Below are 17,324 nucleotides of genomic sequence, written 5' to 3'. Positions count from 1 at the left end.
TGGACATATGTGTTGAAGGAACTCGATGGAAAAGGGACTCCAAAGGGAAGCCGGTTCAATTAAGAAGACTGGACCTCAAGCCTGTGGCTAGAGAATGGTTGGAGTTCATCCAACGTTCCGTCATCCCCACTAGCAACTGATCTGAAGTTACTGTGGATTGGACCATCATGATCCATAGCATCATGATTGGAGAGGAAGTAGAAGTTCATAAAGTCATCTTCCTTGAATTCTACAAAATAGCCGAAAAGCCCTCTACCTTGGCAAGGCTAGCTTTTCCTCATCTTATTTGCCATCTATGCTACTCAGTTGGAGTTATCATAGAAGGAGACATCCTCATTGAAGAGGACAAGCCCATCACTAAGAAGAGGATGGAGCAAACAAGAGAGCCCACTCATGGATCCCAAGAGACGCATGAGGAAGCTCATCACCAAGGAATCCCGGAGATGCCTCAAGGGATGCACTTTTCTCCCAACAATTATTGGGAACAACTCAACACTTCTCTAGAAGATTTGAGTTACAATATGGATCAATTAAGGGTGGAACATCAAGAGCACTCCATCATTCTCCATGAAATTAGAAAAGATCAAAGAGCAATGAGGAAGGAGCAACAAAGGCAATGAAGAGATATAGAAGAGCTCAAGGACATCATTGGTTCTTCAAGAAGAAATCGCCACCATCACTAAGGTGGACTCATTCCTTGTTCTTATTTCTCTATTTTTCTATTTTTAAGCTATATGTTTGTTTATGTTTTGTGTCTCTACTTCATGATCATTAGTATGTAGTAACTATGTCTTAAGGCTATAAATAATTCCATGAATCCTTCACCTCTCTTAAATGAAAAATGTTTCTAAATCAAAAGAACAAGAAGTACATAAGTTTTGCATTTATCCTTGAATTTAGTTTAATTATATTGATGTGGTGACAATAATTTTTGTTTTCTGAATGAATGCTTGAACAGTGCATATTTTTTATCTTGTTGTTTATGAATGTTAAAATTGTTGGCTCTTGAAAGAATGATGAACAAAGAGAAATGCTATTGATAATCTGAAAAAATCATGAAATTGATTCTTGAAGCAAGAAAAAGCAGTGAATAGCAAAAGCTTGTAAAAAAAGAAAAAAAATTTGGCGAAAAAAAGAAAGAAAAAGAAAAAGCAAGCAGAAAAAGCCAATAGCCCTTAAAACCAAAAGGCAAGGGTAAAAAAGATCTAAAGCTTTGAGCATCAATGGATAGGAGGGCCCAAGGAAATAAATCTAGGCCTAAGCGGATAAATCAAGCTGTCCCTAACCATGTGCTTGTGGCATGCAGGTCCAAGTGAAAAACTTGAGACTGAGTGGTTAAAGTCGTGATACAAAGCAAAAAGAGTATGCTTAAGAGCTCTGGACACCTCTAACTGGGGACTTTAGCAAAGCTGAGTCATAATCTGAAAACGTTCACGCAGTTATGTGTCTGTGGCATTTATGTATCCGGTGGTAATACTGGAAAACAAAGTGCTTAGGGCCACGGCCAAGACTCATAAAAGTAGCTGTGTTCAAGAATCAACAAACTTAACTAGGAGAATTAATAACACTATCTGAAATTCTAGGTTCCTAGAGATGCCAATCATTCTAAACTTCAAAGGATAAAGTGAGATGCCAAAACTGTTCAGAAGCAAAAAGCTACAAGTCCCGCTCATCTAATTAGAATTAAAATTCATTAATATTCTGAGCTTTATAGTATATTCTCTTCTTTTTATCCTAACTGATTTTCAGTTGCTTGGGGACAAGCAAGAATTTAATTTTGGTGTTGTGATGAGCGGATAATTTATATGCTTTTTGGCATTGTTTTTAGGTAATTTTTAGTAGGATCTAGCTACTTTTAGGGATGTTTTCATTAGTTTTTATGTAAAATTCACATTTCTGGACTTTACTATGAGTTTTTGTGTTTTTCTGTGATTTTAGGTAATTTCTGGCTAAAATTGAGGGACCTGGGCAAAACTCTGATAGAAGGCTGACAAAGAACTGCTGATGCTGTTGGAATCTGACCTCCCTGCACCCGAAATAGATTTTCTGGAGCTACAGAACTCCAAATGGCACTCTCTCAACGGCGTTGGAAGGTAGACATCCAGATCTTTCCAGAAATATATAATAATCCATACTTTATTCGAGATTAGATGATGCAAACTGGCGCTCAACGCCAGTTCCATGCTGCATTCTGGAGTCAAACGCCAGAAACACGTCACGAACCAGAGTTGAACACCAGAAACACGTTACAACTTGGCTTTCAACTCCAAAAGAAGACTCTGCACGTGTAAAGCTCAAGCTCAGCCCAAGCACACACCAAGTTTGCCCCAGAAATGGATTTCTGCATCAATTACTTACTTCTGTAAATCTTGGTAGCTAGTTTAGTATAAATAAGACATTTTACTATTGTATTAGTCATCTTTTGACCACATATCTGGTCCTTCTCCCTATTTTCGAATTCATATCACATTTTGGGGGCTGGCCATTCGGCCATGCCTGGACCATCACTTATGTATTTTCAACGGTGGAGTTTCTACACTCCATAGATTAGGGGTGTGGAGCTCTGCTGTACCTCGAGTTTTAATGCAATTACTACTATTTTCTATTCAATTCATGCTTACTCTTATTCTAAGATATTCGTTGCACTTCACCATGATGAATGTGATAATCCGTGACACTCATCATCATTGTCACCTATGAACGCGTGACTGACAACCACTTCCATTCTACCTTAGACCGGGCGCATATCTCTTGGATTCCTTAATCAGAATCTTCGTGGTATAAGCTAGAATTGATGGCGGCATTCATGAGAATCCAGAAAGTCTAAACCTTGTCTGTGGTATTCCGAGTAGGATTTAGGGATTGAATGACTGTGACGAGCTTCAAACTCGCGATTGTTGGGTGTGATGACAAACGCAAAAGAATCAATGGATTCTATTCCGGCATGATCGAGAATCTACTGATGATTAGTCGTGCTGTGACAGAGCATTTGGACCTTTTTCATTGAGAGGATGGGATGTAGCCATTGACAATGGTGATGCCCTACATATAGCTTGCCATGGAAAGGAGTAAGAAGGATTAGATGAAAGCAGTAGGAAAGCAGAGATTCAGAAGGAGCATGGCATCTTCATACGTCTATCTGAAATTCCCATCAATGATTTACATAAGTATTTCTGTCTTTATTTTCTGTTTATTTATTATTATTATTTGAAAACTCCATAACCATATATTATCTGCCTAACTGAGAATTTCAAGATGACCATAGCTTGCTTCATACCAACAATCTCTGTGGGATCGACCCTTACTCACCTAAGGTTTATTACTTGGACGACCCAGTGCACTTGCTGGTTAGTTGTGCGAGGTTGTGAAGAAAGTGCTGAGTTATAAACGCGCATACCAAGTTGAATGCCATTATTAGAATTTTGACTTGACTAAAAAAAAGATATGATTTTGAAAATCTTTGACTAATTTAATGCAAAATTTTGAAAATTATGAGTAAAATAAGGAAAGGATATTTTTTAATTTTTAAATTTTAATGAGGAAAGACAAAAACAACAAAACGACACTAAACGTAGAAATTTTAGATCAAAACAAAGAGAACAAACAAGAAAACTTTGAATGTCAAGATGAACACCAAGAACACTTTGAAGATCAAGATGAACACCAAGAACAATTTTTTTTTTTAAATTTTTAAGTGAATAAAAGCACAAAAGACACCAAACTTAAATTTTTTAGAAAACCAAACACAAATTTTCGAAAATTTAAAGGAAAACACAAAGAAGACACAAAACTTAGAATATGAAACTAGACTCAAATAAAAGACTCTAAACCAACAAAATTAAAATATTCCTAATCTAAGCAACAAAATAAACCGTCAGTTGTCTAAACTCGAACAATCCCCGGCAACGGCGCCAAAAACGTGGTGCACGAAATTGCAATAACACTTTTGCAATTCCGCACAACTAACCAGCAAGTGCACTGGGTCGTCCAAGTAATACCTTACGTGAGTAAGGGTCGATCCCACGGAGATTGTCGGATTGAAGCAAGCTATGGTTATCTTGTAACTCTTAGTCAGGATGTCAATAATTCTCAGGTTTAATTGTGAAAAGTAAAAGAACATGAAATGAATACTTGTTTTGCAGTAATGGAGAATAGGTTGAGGTTTTGGAGATGCTCTATCTTCTGAATCTCTGCTTTCCTACTGTCTTCTTCTTCATGCACGCAAGGCTCCTTCCATGGCAAGCTGTATGTAGGGTTTCACCGTTGTCAATGGCTACCTCCCATCCTCTCAGTGAAAATGTTCAACGCGCTCTGTCACAGCACGGCTATTCATCTGTCGGTTCTCGATCATGTCTGAATAGAATCCAGTGATTCTTTTGCGTCTGTCACTAATGCCCCACAATCGCGAGTTTGAAGCTCGTCACAGTCATTCAATCCCTGAATCCTACTCAGAATACCACAGACAAGGTTTAGACCTTCCGGATTCTCAAGAATGGCCGCCAATATATTCTAGCTTATACCACGAAGATTCTGATTAAAGAATCCAAGAGATATCCACTCAATCTAAGGTAGAACGGAGGTGGTTGTCAGGTACACGTTCATAGGTGAGAATGATGATGAGTGTCACAGATCATCACATTCATCAAGTTGAGAAACAAGTGATATCTTAGAATGGAAGCAAGTCTGATTAAATGAAAAACAGTAGTAATTACATTAATCCATCAAGACACAGCAAAGCTCCTCACCCCCAACCATGGGGTTTAGAGACTCATGCCGTAGAAGATATAATATGAAACGTGTATTGTGTCATGAGGTGAAGATACAATGCCAAAATATCCTATTTATAGTGAACTAGTAACCTAGGATACACAGAAATGAGTAAATGACGTAAAAATCCACTTCCGGGGTCCACTTGGTGTGTGCTTGGGCTGAGCATTGAAACTTTCATGTGTAGAGACTTTTCTTGGAGTTAAACGCCAGCTTTTGTGCCAGTTTGGGCGTTTAACTCCAATTTTTGTGCCAGTTCCGGTGTTAAACGCCGGGAATTCTGTAGCTGATTTGCAACGCCGGTTTGGGCCATCAAATCTCGGACAACGTATAGACTATTATACATTGCTGGAAAGCCCAGGATGTCTACTTTCTAACGCAATTAAAAGCGCGCTAATTGGGCTTCTGTAGCTCCAGAAAAATCACTGTGAGTGCAGGGAGGTCAGAATCCAATAGCATCTGCAGTCCTTTTTCAACCTCTGAATCAGATTTTTTGCTCAGGTCCCTCAATTTCAGCCAGAAATTACCTGAAATCACAGAAAAATACACAAACTCATAGTAAAGTCAAGAAAAGTGAATTTTAAATAAAAACTAATAAAAATATAATAAAAACTAACTAAAACATACTAAAAACATACTAAAAACAATGCCAAAAAGCGTATAAATTATCCGCTCATCACAACACCAAACTTAAATTGTTGCTTGTCCCCAAGCAACTGAAAATCAAATAGGATAAAAAGAAGAGAATATACTATAGACTCCAAAATATCAATGAAACTTAGCTCCAACTAGATGAGCGGGACTAGTAGCTTTTTGCCTCTGAACAGTTTTGGCATCTCACTTTATCCTTTGAGGTTCAGAATGATTAGCATCTATAGGAACTCAGAATTCAGATAGTGTTATTGATTCTCCTAGTTAAGTATGTTGATTCTTGAACACAGCTACTTTATGAGTCTTGGCCATGGCCCAAAGCACTTTGTTTTCCAGTATTACCACCGGATACATCCATGCCACAGACACATAACTGGGTGAACCTTTTCAGATTGTGACTCAGCTTTGCTAGAGTCCCCAATTAGAGGTGTCCAGGGTTCTTAAGCACACTCTTTTTGCCTTGGATCATGACTTTAACCTTTGCCTTTTGGTTTAAAGGGCTATTGGCTTTTTCTGCTTGCTTTTTCTTTCTCTCTCTCTCTCTCTTTTTTTGAATTCACTGCTTTTTCTTGCTTCAAGAATCATTTTTATGATTTTTCAGATCCTCAGTAACATGTCTTCTTTTTCATCATTCTTTCAAGAGCCAACTAATTTTAACATTCATGAACAATAAATTCAAAAGACATATGCAATGTTCAAGCATACATTCAGAAAACAAATAGTATTGTCACCATATCAAATAATTAAACCAGTTTCAAGGATGAATTCGAAATCATGTACTTCTTGTTCTTTTGTAATTAAAACATTTTCCATTCAAGAAAGGTGATGGATTCATAGAACATTTATAACTTTAAGGCATAGACACTAAGACACTAATGATCATAAGACACAAACATAGATAAACATAAGCATAAAAATTCGAAAAATAGAAAAATAAAGAACAAGGAGATTAAAGAACGGGTCCACCTTAGTGATGGCGGCTTGTTCTTCCTCTTGAAGATCTTATGGAGTGCTTGAGCTCCTCAATGTCTCTTCTTTGTCTTTGTTACTCCTCTCTCATGATTCTTTGATCTTCTCTAATTTCATGGAGGAGGATGGAATGTTCTTGGTGCTCCACCCTTAGTTGTCCCATGTTGAACTCAATTCTCCTAGGGAGGTGTTGATTTGCTCCCAATAATTTTGTGGAGGAAAGTGCATCCCTTGAGGTGAATCTCTCCATCTCCCATGATTCGGAGGTGGAAGCTTTTGCCTTCCCTTTCCTCTTTCTAGAGGTTTCTCCGGCCTTAGGTGCCATAAAGGTTATGGAAAAACAAAAAGCAACGCTTTTACCACACCAAACTTAGAAGGTTTGCTCGTCCTCGAGCAAAAGAGAAAAGAAAAGAGTAGAAGAAGAGGAAATAGAGGAGATGGAGGGGGGCTATGTGTTTCGGCCAAGGGGGAGAAGTAGTGTTTAGGTTGTGTGAAAATGAAAGAGTGAAGACGGGTTTATATAGGAGTGGAGAGAGGAGTAGGGTTCGGCCATTATGGGTGGGGTTTGGGAGGGTAAGTGGTTTGAATTTGGATGGTGGGGTAGGTGGGGATCCTGTGGGGTCCACAGATCCTGAGGTGTCAAGGATAGCTCATCACTGCACCAAGTGGCGTGTAAAAACGCCCCTTCTGCCAATCCTGGCGTTAAACGCTAGTCTGGTGCCCCTTTCTGGCGTTAAACGCCAGTCTAGTGCCCCTTTCTGGCGTTAAACGCCCAGAATGGTGCTAGACTGGGCGTTAAACGCCCATTTGCTGCCTTTACTGGTGTTTAAACGCCAGCAAGCTTTTCCTCCAGGGTGTGCTATTTTTCTTTCTGTTTTTCATTCTGTTTTTGCTTTTTCAATTGTTTTTGTGACTTCACATGATCATCAACCTATAGAAAACATAAAATAACAATAGAAAATAGATAAATATGACATTGGGTTGCCTCCCAACAAGCACGTCTTTAATGTCAGTAGCTTGACAGTGGGCTCTCATGAGCCTCACAGATACTCAGACCAATGTTGGAACCTCCCAACACCAAACTTAGAGTTTGACTGTGGGGGTTCAACACCAAACTTAGAATTTGGTTGTGGCCTCCCAATACCAAACTTAGAGTTTGACTGTGGGGGCTCTGTTTGACTCTGTTTCGAGAGAAGCTTTTCATGCTTCTTACCTTTCTTGTCTGCAAACCATGGTACTTCCTGAATGGCAAAGAGTTGCTCATCCGGAAAGGTTTCAGAGATCTCAGTAGGCGGGAAGGATGCTCCTGCTACTGGTTCTATCCGGGACAGGTGATCAGCAACTTGATTCTCTGTCCTTTTTCTGTCTCTTATTTCTATATCAAACTCTTGCAGAAGCAACACCCATCTTATGAGCCTAGGTTTTGAATCCTGCTTTGTGAGTAGATATTTAAGAGCAGCATGGTCAGTGACACAATCACTTTTAATCCTACTAAATAAGATCTGAACTTGTCAATAGCATAAACCACTGCAAGTAACTCCTTTTCTGTGGTTGTGTATTTCTTCTGCGCATCATTTAGAATACGGCTGCCATAATAAATGACGTGCAGAAGCTTATCATGCCTTTGTCCCAATACTGCACCAATGGCATGGTCACTGGCATCACACATTAGTTCAAATGGTAATGTCCAGTCTGGTGCAGAGATGACTGGTGCTGTGACCAGCTTAGCTTTCAAAGTTTCAAACGCCTGCAAACACTCCTTATCAAAGATAAATGGCATGTCAGCAGCTAGCAGATTACTTAGAGGTTTTGCAATTTTTGAAAAATCCTTTATAAACTTTCTGTAGAATCCTGCATGCCCCAGAAAGCTTCTGATTGCCTTAACATTGGCAGGTGGTGGTAATTTTTCAATTACTTCAACTTTAGCTTGATCTACCTCTATTCCCTTGTTTGAAATTTTATGCCCAATGACAATCCCTTCAGTCACCATAAAGTGACATTTTTTCCAGTTTAAAACTAGGTTGGTCTCTTGGCACCTTTTCAGGACAAGTGCTAAATGATCAAGACAGGAGCTGAATGAGTCTCCAAATACTGAGAAGTCATCCATGAAGACTTCCAAGAACTTCTCTACCATATCAGAGAAGATAGAAAGCATGCACCTCTAAAAGGTTGCAGGTGCAATACACAGACCAAAGGGCATCCTTCTGTAGGCAAATACTCCAGAAGGACATGTGAATGCTGTTTTCTCTTGGTCCTGAGGATCTACTACAATTTGGTTGTAACCTGAATAGCCATTCAAAAAGCAGTAGTATTCATGACCTGCTAGTCTCTCTAGCATCTGGTCTATGAATGGTAAGGGAAAATGATCCTTTCTGGTGGCTGTATTGAGCCTTCTGTAGTCAACACATACGCCACCCTATAACTGTTCTTGTAGGAACCAGTTCATTCTTTTCATTATGAACCACTGTCATGCCTCCCTTTTTGGGGACAACGTGAACAGGGCTCACCCAGGGGCTATCAGAAATAGGATAAATAATCCCAGCCTCTAGTAACTTAGTGACCTCTTTCTGCACCACCTCCTTCATGGTTGGATTTAGCCGCCTCTGTGGTTGAACCACTGGCTTGGCATTATCTTCCAATAGGATCTTGTGCATGCATCTTGCTGGGCTAATGCCCTTAAGATCACTTATGGACCACCCAAGAGCTGTCTTGTGTGTCTTTAGCACTTGAATTAGTGCTTCCTCTTCCTGTGAATTTAAAGCAGAGCTCATGATCACTGGAAAAGTGTCACCTTCTCCCAGAAATGCATACTTCAGGGATGGTGGCAGTGGCTTGAGCTCGGGTTTAGGAAGCTTATCCTCTTCTTGAGGAATTTTCAGAGGTTCTTGTATTACCTCTGGTTCCTCCAGGTTAGGCTGAACATCTTTAAAGATATCCTCAAGCTCAGATTCGAGACTCTCAGTCATATTGATCTCTTCTACTAAAGAGTCAATAATGTCAGCGCTCATGCAGTCATTTGATGTGTCTGGATGCTGCATAGCTTTGATAGCATTCAACTTGAACTCATCCTCATTGACTCTTAGGGTCACTTCCCCTTTTTGTACATAAATGAAAGTTCGTCCAGTTGCTAGGAAGTGTCTTCCTAGGATGAGAGTTGCACTCTTGTGCTCCTCCATTTCCAGCACTACAAAGTTAGTTGGAAAGGCAAATGGCCCAACCTTGACAATCATGTCCTCAATTATGCCTAATGGGTATTTAATTGAGCCATCAGCAAGTTGGAGACATATCCGGGTTGGTTTGACTTCTTCAGTCAACCCGAGCTTTCTGATATTAGATGCAGGTATTAGGTTGATACTTGCTCCAAGGTCACATAGGGATGTCTTGGTACAAGCACCTTCTAATGTGCATGGTATCATAAAGCTTCCTGGATCTTGAAGCTTCTCTGGTAAGTTCTTCAGAATGACTGTACTGCATTCTTCAGTGAGAAACACCTTTTCAGTTTCTCTCCAATCCTTCTTATGACTTAAGATCTCTTTCATGAACTTAGCATAAGAAGGTATTTGCTCAAGTGCCTCTGCAAACAGGATCTTTATTTCAAGAGTCCTTAGATAGTTTGCAAAGCGGGCAAATTGTTTATCCTGTTCCGCTTGGCTGAGTTTCTGAGGATAAGACATTCTGGCTTTATATTCTTCAACCTTAGTTGCTGTAGGTTTATTCCCTACAGAGGTGGTTGGAGAAGCCTGCTTAAGGGGGTTGTTATCAGCACTTGCAAGTGTCTGACCCCTTTGTGGCATTTGAACGCCAGGATTGGGTCCCTTTTGGGCGTTTAACGCCAGATTACAACCCGTTTCTGGCGTTTGAACGCCAGAATTGGCTACCCATTGGGCGTTTAACGCCACTTTCTTACCCTTTTCTGGCGTTTGAACGGCAAAATCATTCCTCTCTGGGCTCCTATTGTCCTCAGAGGGATTTTGGGTAGTTGGTTGGTCGTCATTTCTTAGGTTTCTGCTGCTTTGAGTTGATACATTCAATGTCTTCCCACTCCTTAATTTAACAGCTTGGCATTCTTCTGTTATCTGTTTAGATAGTTGCTATCTTGTCTGATTCAATTGTGCTTCCATATTCTTGTTAGCACTTTTAGTGTCTTGGAGCATCTCTTTAAATTCTCCTAACTGTTTTGTCATCATGAGTAATTGTTGATTAAGCTCAACTATCTGTTCTTGAGGGTTAGGATCAGTAGTTACTGCCATAGCTTCTTCTTTTATAGAGGACTCACTGCTTGAGTATAAATGTTAATTTCTAGCAACCGTATCTATGAGCTCTTGAGCCTCTTCAATCGTCTTTCTCATGTGTATAGATCCACCAGCTGAGTGGTCTAAAGACATCTGAGCTTTTTCTGTAAGCCCATAGTAGAAGATGTCTAACTGTACCCACTCTGAAAACATTTCAGAGGGGCATTTCCTTAGCATACCTCTGTACCTCTCCCAGGCATTATAAAGAGATTCATTATCCTCTTGTTTAAAGCCTTGGATATCCAGCCTTAGCTGTGTCATCCTTTTTGGAGGGTAAAATTGATTCAGGAATTTGTCTGATAACTGTCTCCATGTTTTTATGCTTGCTGTGGGTTGGTTATTCAACCACCTCTTAGCTTGATCTTTTACAGCAAATGGAAATAGTAATAATCTGTAGACATCCTGATCGACTTCTTTATCACGTACTGTGTCAGCAAATTGTAAGAACTGTGCCAGAAACTCAATAGGTTCTTCCTGTGGAAGACCGGAATACTGGCAATTTTGCTACACCATGATAATGAGTTGAGGGTTTAGCTCGAAGCTGCTTGCTTTAATGGGAGGTATACAGATACTACTCCCATATGCAGCTGTAATGGGGTTAGCATATGACCCCAGAGTCCTTCTGGACTGCTCAACTCCACTTAGGTCCATGATAGAGAAAGGGAGACGATATGGATTGCAAGTAAATTATATTTTTTTATTTATTATTTTTTTATTTTATATAATTAAAAGTGAACAAAAATAATAAAATGAAATAAATGGAAAATAAAATAAAATTTCGAAAACTAAAAGAAAATAAAATCAAAGCAAATTGAAAACTAAATCAATTAATTAATTAAAAAGATTTTGGAATTAGCAATTAAAAAGATATGATTGAAAATTATTTTGAAAAAGATATGATTGAGAAGATATGATTGCAATTAAAAAAATGATTGAAAAGATATGATTGAAGAAATTAAAAAGATTTGATTTTTGAAAAAGATTTGAAAAGATCAATTTTTGAAATTAGAATTTTGACTTGACTAAAAAAAAAGATATGATTTTGAAAATCTTTGACTAATTTAATGCAAAATTTTGAAAATTATGAGTAAAATAAGGAAAGGATATTTTTTTATTTTTAAATTTTAATGAGGAAAGATAAAAACAACAAAACGACACTAAACTTAGAAATTTTAGATCAAAATAAAGAGAACAAACAAGAAAACTTTGAATGTCAAGATGAACACCAAGAACACTTTGAAGATCAAGATGAACACCAAGAACAAATTTTTTTTTTTAATTTTTAAGTGAATAAAAGCACAAAAGACACCAAACTTAAATTTTTTAGAAAACCAAACACAAATTTTCGAAAATTTAAAGGAAAACACAGAGAAGACACAAAACTTAGAATATGAAACTAGACTCAAATAAAAGACTCTAAACCAACAAAATTAAAATATTCCTAATCTAAGAAACAAAATAAACCGTCAGTTGTCTAAACTCGAACAATCCCCGGCAACGGCGCCAAAAACTTGGTGCACGAAATTGCAATAACACTTTTACAATTCCGCACAACTAACCAGCAAGTGCACTGGGTCGTCCAAGTAATACCTTACGTGAGTAAGGGTCGATCCCACGGAGATTGTCGGCTTGAAGCAAGCTATGGTTATCTTGTAATTCTTAGTCAGGATGTCAATAATTCTCAGGTTTAATTGTGAAAAGTAAAAGAACATGAAATGAATACTTGTTTTGTAGTAATGGAGAACAGGTTGAGGTTTTGGAGATGCTCTATCTTCTGAATCTCTGCTTTCCTACTGTCTTCTTCTTCATGCATGCAAGGCTCCTTCCATGGCAAGCTGTATGTAGGGTTTCACCGTTGTCAATGGCTACCTCCCATCCTCTCAGTGAAAATGTTCAACGCGCTCTGTCACAGCACGGCTATTCATCTGTCGGTTCTCGATCATGTCATAATAGAATCCAGTGATTCTTTTGCGTCTGTCACTAACGCCCCACAATCGCGACTTTGAAGCTCGTCACAGTCATTCAATCCCTGAATCCTACTCAGAATACCACAGACAAGGTTTAGACCTTCCGGATTCTCAAGAATGGCCGCCAATATATTCTAGCTTATACCATGAAGATTCTGATTAAAGAATCCAAGAGATATCCAATCAATCTAAGGTAGAACGGAGGTGGTTGTGAGGCACACGTTCATAGGTGAGAATGATGATGAGTGTCACGGATCATCACATTCATCAAGTTGAGAAACAAGTGATATCTTAGAATGGAAGCAAGCGTGATTGAATGAAAAACAGTAGTAATTGCATTAATCCATCAAGACATAGCAGAGCTCCTCACCCACAACCATGGGGTTTAGAGACTCATGCCATAGAAGATATAATATGAAACTTGTATTGTGTCATGAGGTGAAGATACAATGTCAAAATATCCTATTTATAGTGAACTAGTAACCTAGGATACACAGAAATGAGTAAATGACGTAAAAATCCACTTCCGGGGTTCACTTGGTGTGTGCTTGGGCTGAGCATTGAAGCTTTCATGTGTAGAGACTTTTCTTGGAGTTAAACGCCCGCTTTTGTGCCAGTTGGGCGTTTAACTCCAATTTTTGTGCCAGTTCCGGCGTTAAACGCCGGGAATTCTGTAGCTGATTTGCAATGCCGGTTTGGGCCATCAAATCTCGGGCAAAGTATAGACTATTAAACATTGCTGGAAAGCCCAGGATGTCTACTTTCCAACGCAATTGAGAGCGCGCTAATTGGGCTTCTTAGCTCCAGAAAAGCCACTTCGAGTGTAGGGAGGTCAGAATCCAACAGCATCTGCAGTCCTTTTTCAGCCTCTGAATCAGATTTTTTGCTCAGGTCCCTCAATTTCAGCCAGAAATTACCTGAAATCACAGAAAAAAACACAAACTCATAGTAAAGTCCAAAAAATTGAATTTTAAATAAAAACTAATAAAAATATAATAAAAACTAACTAAAACATACTAAAAACATAATAAAAACAATGCCAAAAAGCGTATAAATTATCCGCTCATCAGGTATGCATTGTAGAATAGTCATTGTCCATGATATCTTAGAGGATGTTGTTGCCTAAAGGGTTGATTCGATCCTCTTGGCTCCATTGATCCTTGATTGGTCTGACCTTGATGCATATTCCTGCTGTGGTTTCTATTTCCTTCAACAAAGTTAGAACCAAACTCAAAGCGAGAGGGGTGAGAATTCATAATAGATATCAGAAATAAGAGGGAAGAGAGAAAACAAATAAACAAGTAAAATAAAAATATTTACAATAACCAATAATAAGGCACACGTTTGCAATTTTCTGGCAACGGCGCCATTTTGAAGAGAGGATTTTTGCGTGGTCTAGAATTCAGAATAAATTCCCGTTGCAAGTATAGCTTCTAAACCAACAAGAATCCTTTCTTACAAACATTTTGGTTGTCACAAGTAACAAACCCCTTTAAAATTGATAATCGAGTATTTAAACCTCGGGTCGTCTTCTCAAGGAATTGTAGGGAGGTATGTTCTTATTATTGGTTATGAAAAAGTGTGTTTTGGGGTTGAGAGTAAGGAATGAATATGGCAAATAATTTAAATGGCAATTAAAATAAATAAATACTGTAAAGCAAACCCTTTGGCAAGGTATAAGAAATTGGAAGTCCAGACTTAGTTATTCTTGTCAATAATAATGAAAGTTGAATCTTAATTCTACTTAGTTGACCTTTGCTAAAGCAAAGGAAAGTCAAGGGACTAATTTATTTGACCTTCGAATCCTATTTATTTCCTAAGAAAAGGTTTGGATTATTGAAGTTCAGTTCAATTAGCAAAGATAACAGTTATCAATTATGTTGAGCTAAGATAACTCCTGAGTTACTGATTTCTTAACCAAGACCAAAAAGGGAAAAGTAAATTAATTCTACTAGAATGAAAATGTCTTCAGATTGGGAATAATCAATTGCATAAATAAAAGAAGGCAATATTAAACTGAAATACCTCAAATAACATTAAATAAGAAAATCATCATGAATGTGGCATAAGCCAAATAGGCAACATAACTAATATAAGCATTAAAGTATCTGAAAATAAGAAATAAATATAAAGTAAAAGAACATTGAACCTGGGATCGAGAGTCACTCCTAAAACTAAAAGAATTCCTAAATCCTAATCCTAAAGAGAGAGGAGAGAACCTCTCTCCAACTAAACCTAAATCATGGAAAGTAACAAAAACTTGGAGACTCCTTGAATGGATGCATTCCTTCACTTCATAACCTCTGGTCTATGTCTTCTGGACTTGGATTTGGGCCAAAAAGGGCTTCAGAATCCACCTTGAGCATTTTCTGCAATTTCTGGTGCGTGGCCTCTGTCACGTGTCCGCGTGGGTCACGCGGTCACGTCACTTGGAGTTTTTCCTTGTCGCGCGATCGCATCAGTCATGCGGCCGCGTCATAGGTGTCCTTCTTTAGGTGCGCGGTCGCGTCAGTCATGCGGCCGCGTTGCTGCTTCTTTGCTCTTGGCACGCGGTCGCGTCGTCCATGCGGTCTCGTCGCTGCCAGTTTCTTCAGAAACTCCGTTTTGTGCTTTCCTTTCATTTTTGTATGTTTCCTTTGCATCCTTTAAGTCATTCCTGCCTTAGAAGATCTGAAACTACTCAACACACAAATCACGGCATCGAATGATAATAAAGGGTAATTAAATTAATTAATTTTAAAGCATAGGAAACATGTTTTTCACATACATCACATAATAAGGAAGGAAAAGTAAAACCATGCAATTAATATGAATAAGTGGGTGAAGGATTGAATAAATCACTCAAACTAAGCACAAAATATATCATAAAATATGGGTTTATCAGTAGCATATCTCATTGTGATCTTCGCTTTGCACTTCCGCTACTACCTCATCAATTACATCACATCAGAGAACGGAATGCTCTTTGGGTGGGTGTTTCATGGCTTCCTCCAAGTTGAACTTGATTGTCTTCTCTCCAACCTCAAAAGAATATGTGCCGGTGAAGGCATCCAATTTGAATTTAGAGGTCTTCAAGAAGGGTCTACCAAGTAGAACGGAGGAGGAACTTCTACCCTCTGTTGGTGGAATTTAAAGGATATAGAAGTCGACCGGAAATACAGAATCCTTGATTGCCAACTTTGCAGCCAACCTTTTCAAAGGAGCCAAATTCAACCTTACAAACACTGAAAATGGCATGATGCTCACGCAAGCTCCTAAATCGCACATACAGTCATGAAAAATAACTCCACCAATACGACAAGAAACCAAACAAGGTCCAGGATCACCAAACTTTTCAGGAATAGGCTTTATCAATGTAGAAATAGAACTACCCAATGACAATGTCTCCAATTCACCTATCCTATCCTTGTGTGTGCACAAGTCTTTTAAGAATTTTGCGTACTTCAGAATTTGTTGAATGACATCAAGAAGTGGGATGGTTACCTCAACTTTCTTGAATACTTGAAGCATGTTCAAATCAAACTCCGGAGCTTTCTTGGCTTTCTTTATCATGGAAGGAAACGGGATAGGAATGGATTCATCCATTGTATCTTTCTGGTGCACGGAATTATGATCACACTTTTCCTAACTCTGGTACAACTAACCATCAAGTGCACTGGGTCGTCCAAGTAATAAAACTTTACGCGAGTAAGGGTCGATCCCACGGAGATTGCTGGCTTGAAGCAAGCTATGGTCATCCTGTAAATCTTAGTCAGGCGGATTCAATTGGTTATGAGTTTTGATAACTGAAAAATAAATAAAACGTAAATTAAAATAAAGATACATATGTAATTCATTGGTGGGAATTTCAGATAAGAGTTTGGAGATGCTTTGTTGCTTCTGAACCTCTTCTTTCCTATTGTCTTCATCCAATCATGCGTGCTCCCTTCCATGGCAAGCTGTATGATGGTGAATCACTGTTGTCAATGGCTACCATCCGTCCTCTCAGTGAAAATGGTCCAGGTATGATTTCTATATGGCTAAGCAACTGTCGGATCTCTCGTCTCGGATGAAAAACACTAGGCACAGCTACCGCACGGATAATCATCTGTCGGTTCTCACTTGTGTCGGAATAGGATCTCTCTATCCATTTGCACACTGTCACTGCACCCAACATTTGTGAGTTTAAAGCTCGTCACAGTCATCCTGTCCCAGATCCTACTCGGAATACCACAGACAAGGTTTAGACTTTCTGAATCTCGGGAATGCTGCCAATTGGTTCTAGCCTCTACCACAAAGGTTCTAATCTCATGGATTCGAATGCTCTGTTGTCAGGAGAGGCAAGTCAAATCCGTGGATCAGAGACCCAAGAGACTATACTCCAGCTGTCGTCAAATGACTACGTTGAACATCATGTAGACCGCTTATGGTTGTCAGGCATGCGGATCTTGGCTAAGCGAGTAACAAAGATAGTGGGTGATTGTCACGGATCACCCCTTCATTCTGACTTAACTGAATTAAGTACGAGAGTATATCTTGGAGAAGAAGTAAGCGTGAATTAAAAGAGAAACAATAGTACTTGCATTAATTCATGAAGAACAGCAGATCTCAGCACCTTAATCTATGAGGTGTAGAAACTCCACCGTTGGAAAATACATAAGCGAAAAAGGTCTAGGCATGGCCGTTCCCCAAATGTGAA

The sequence above is a fragment of the Arachis hypogaea genome, chromosome 1, assembly GCF_003086295.3.
Source record: "Arachis hypogaea cultivar Tifrunner chromosome 1, arahy.Tifrunner.gnm2.J5K5, whole genome shotgun sequence".
Classification (NCBI taxonomy): domain Eukaryota; kingdom Viridiplantae; phylum Streptophyta; class Magnoliopsida; order Fabales; family Fabaceae; genus Arachis; species Arachis hypogaea.
Note: the sequence above shows the minus strand (reverse complement) of the source record.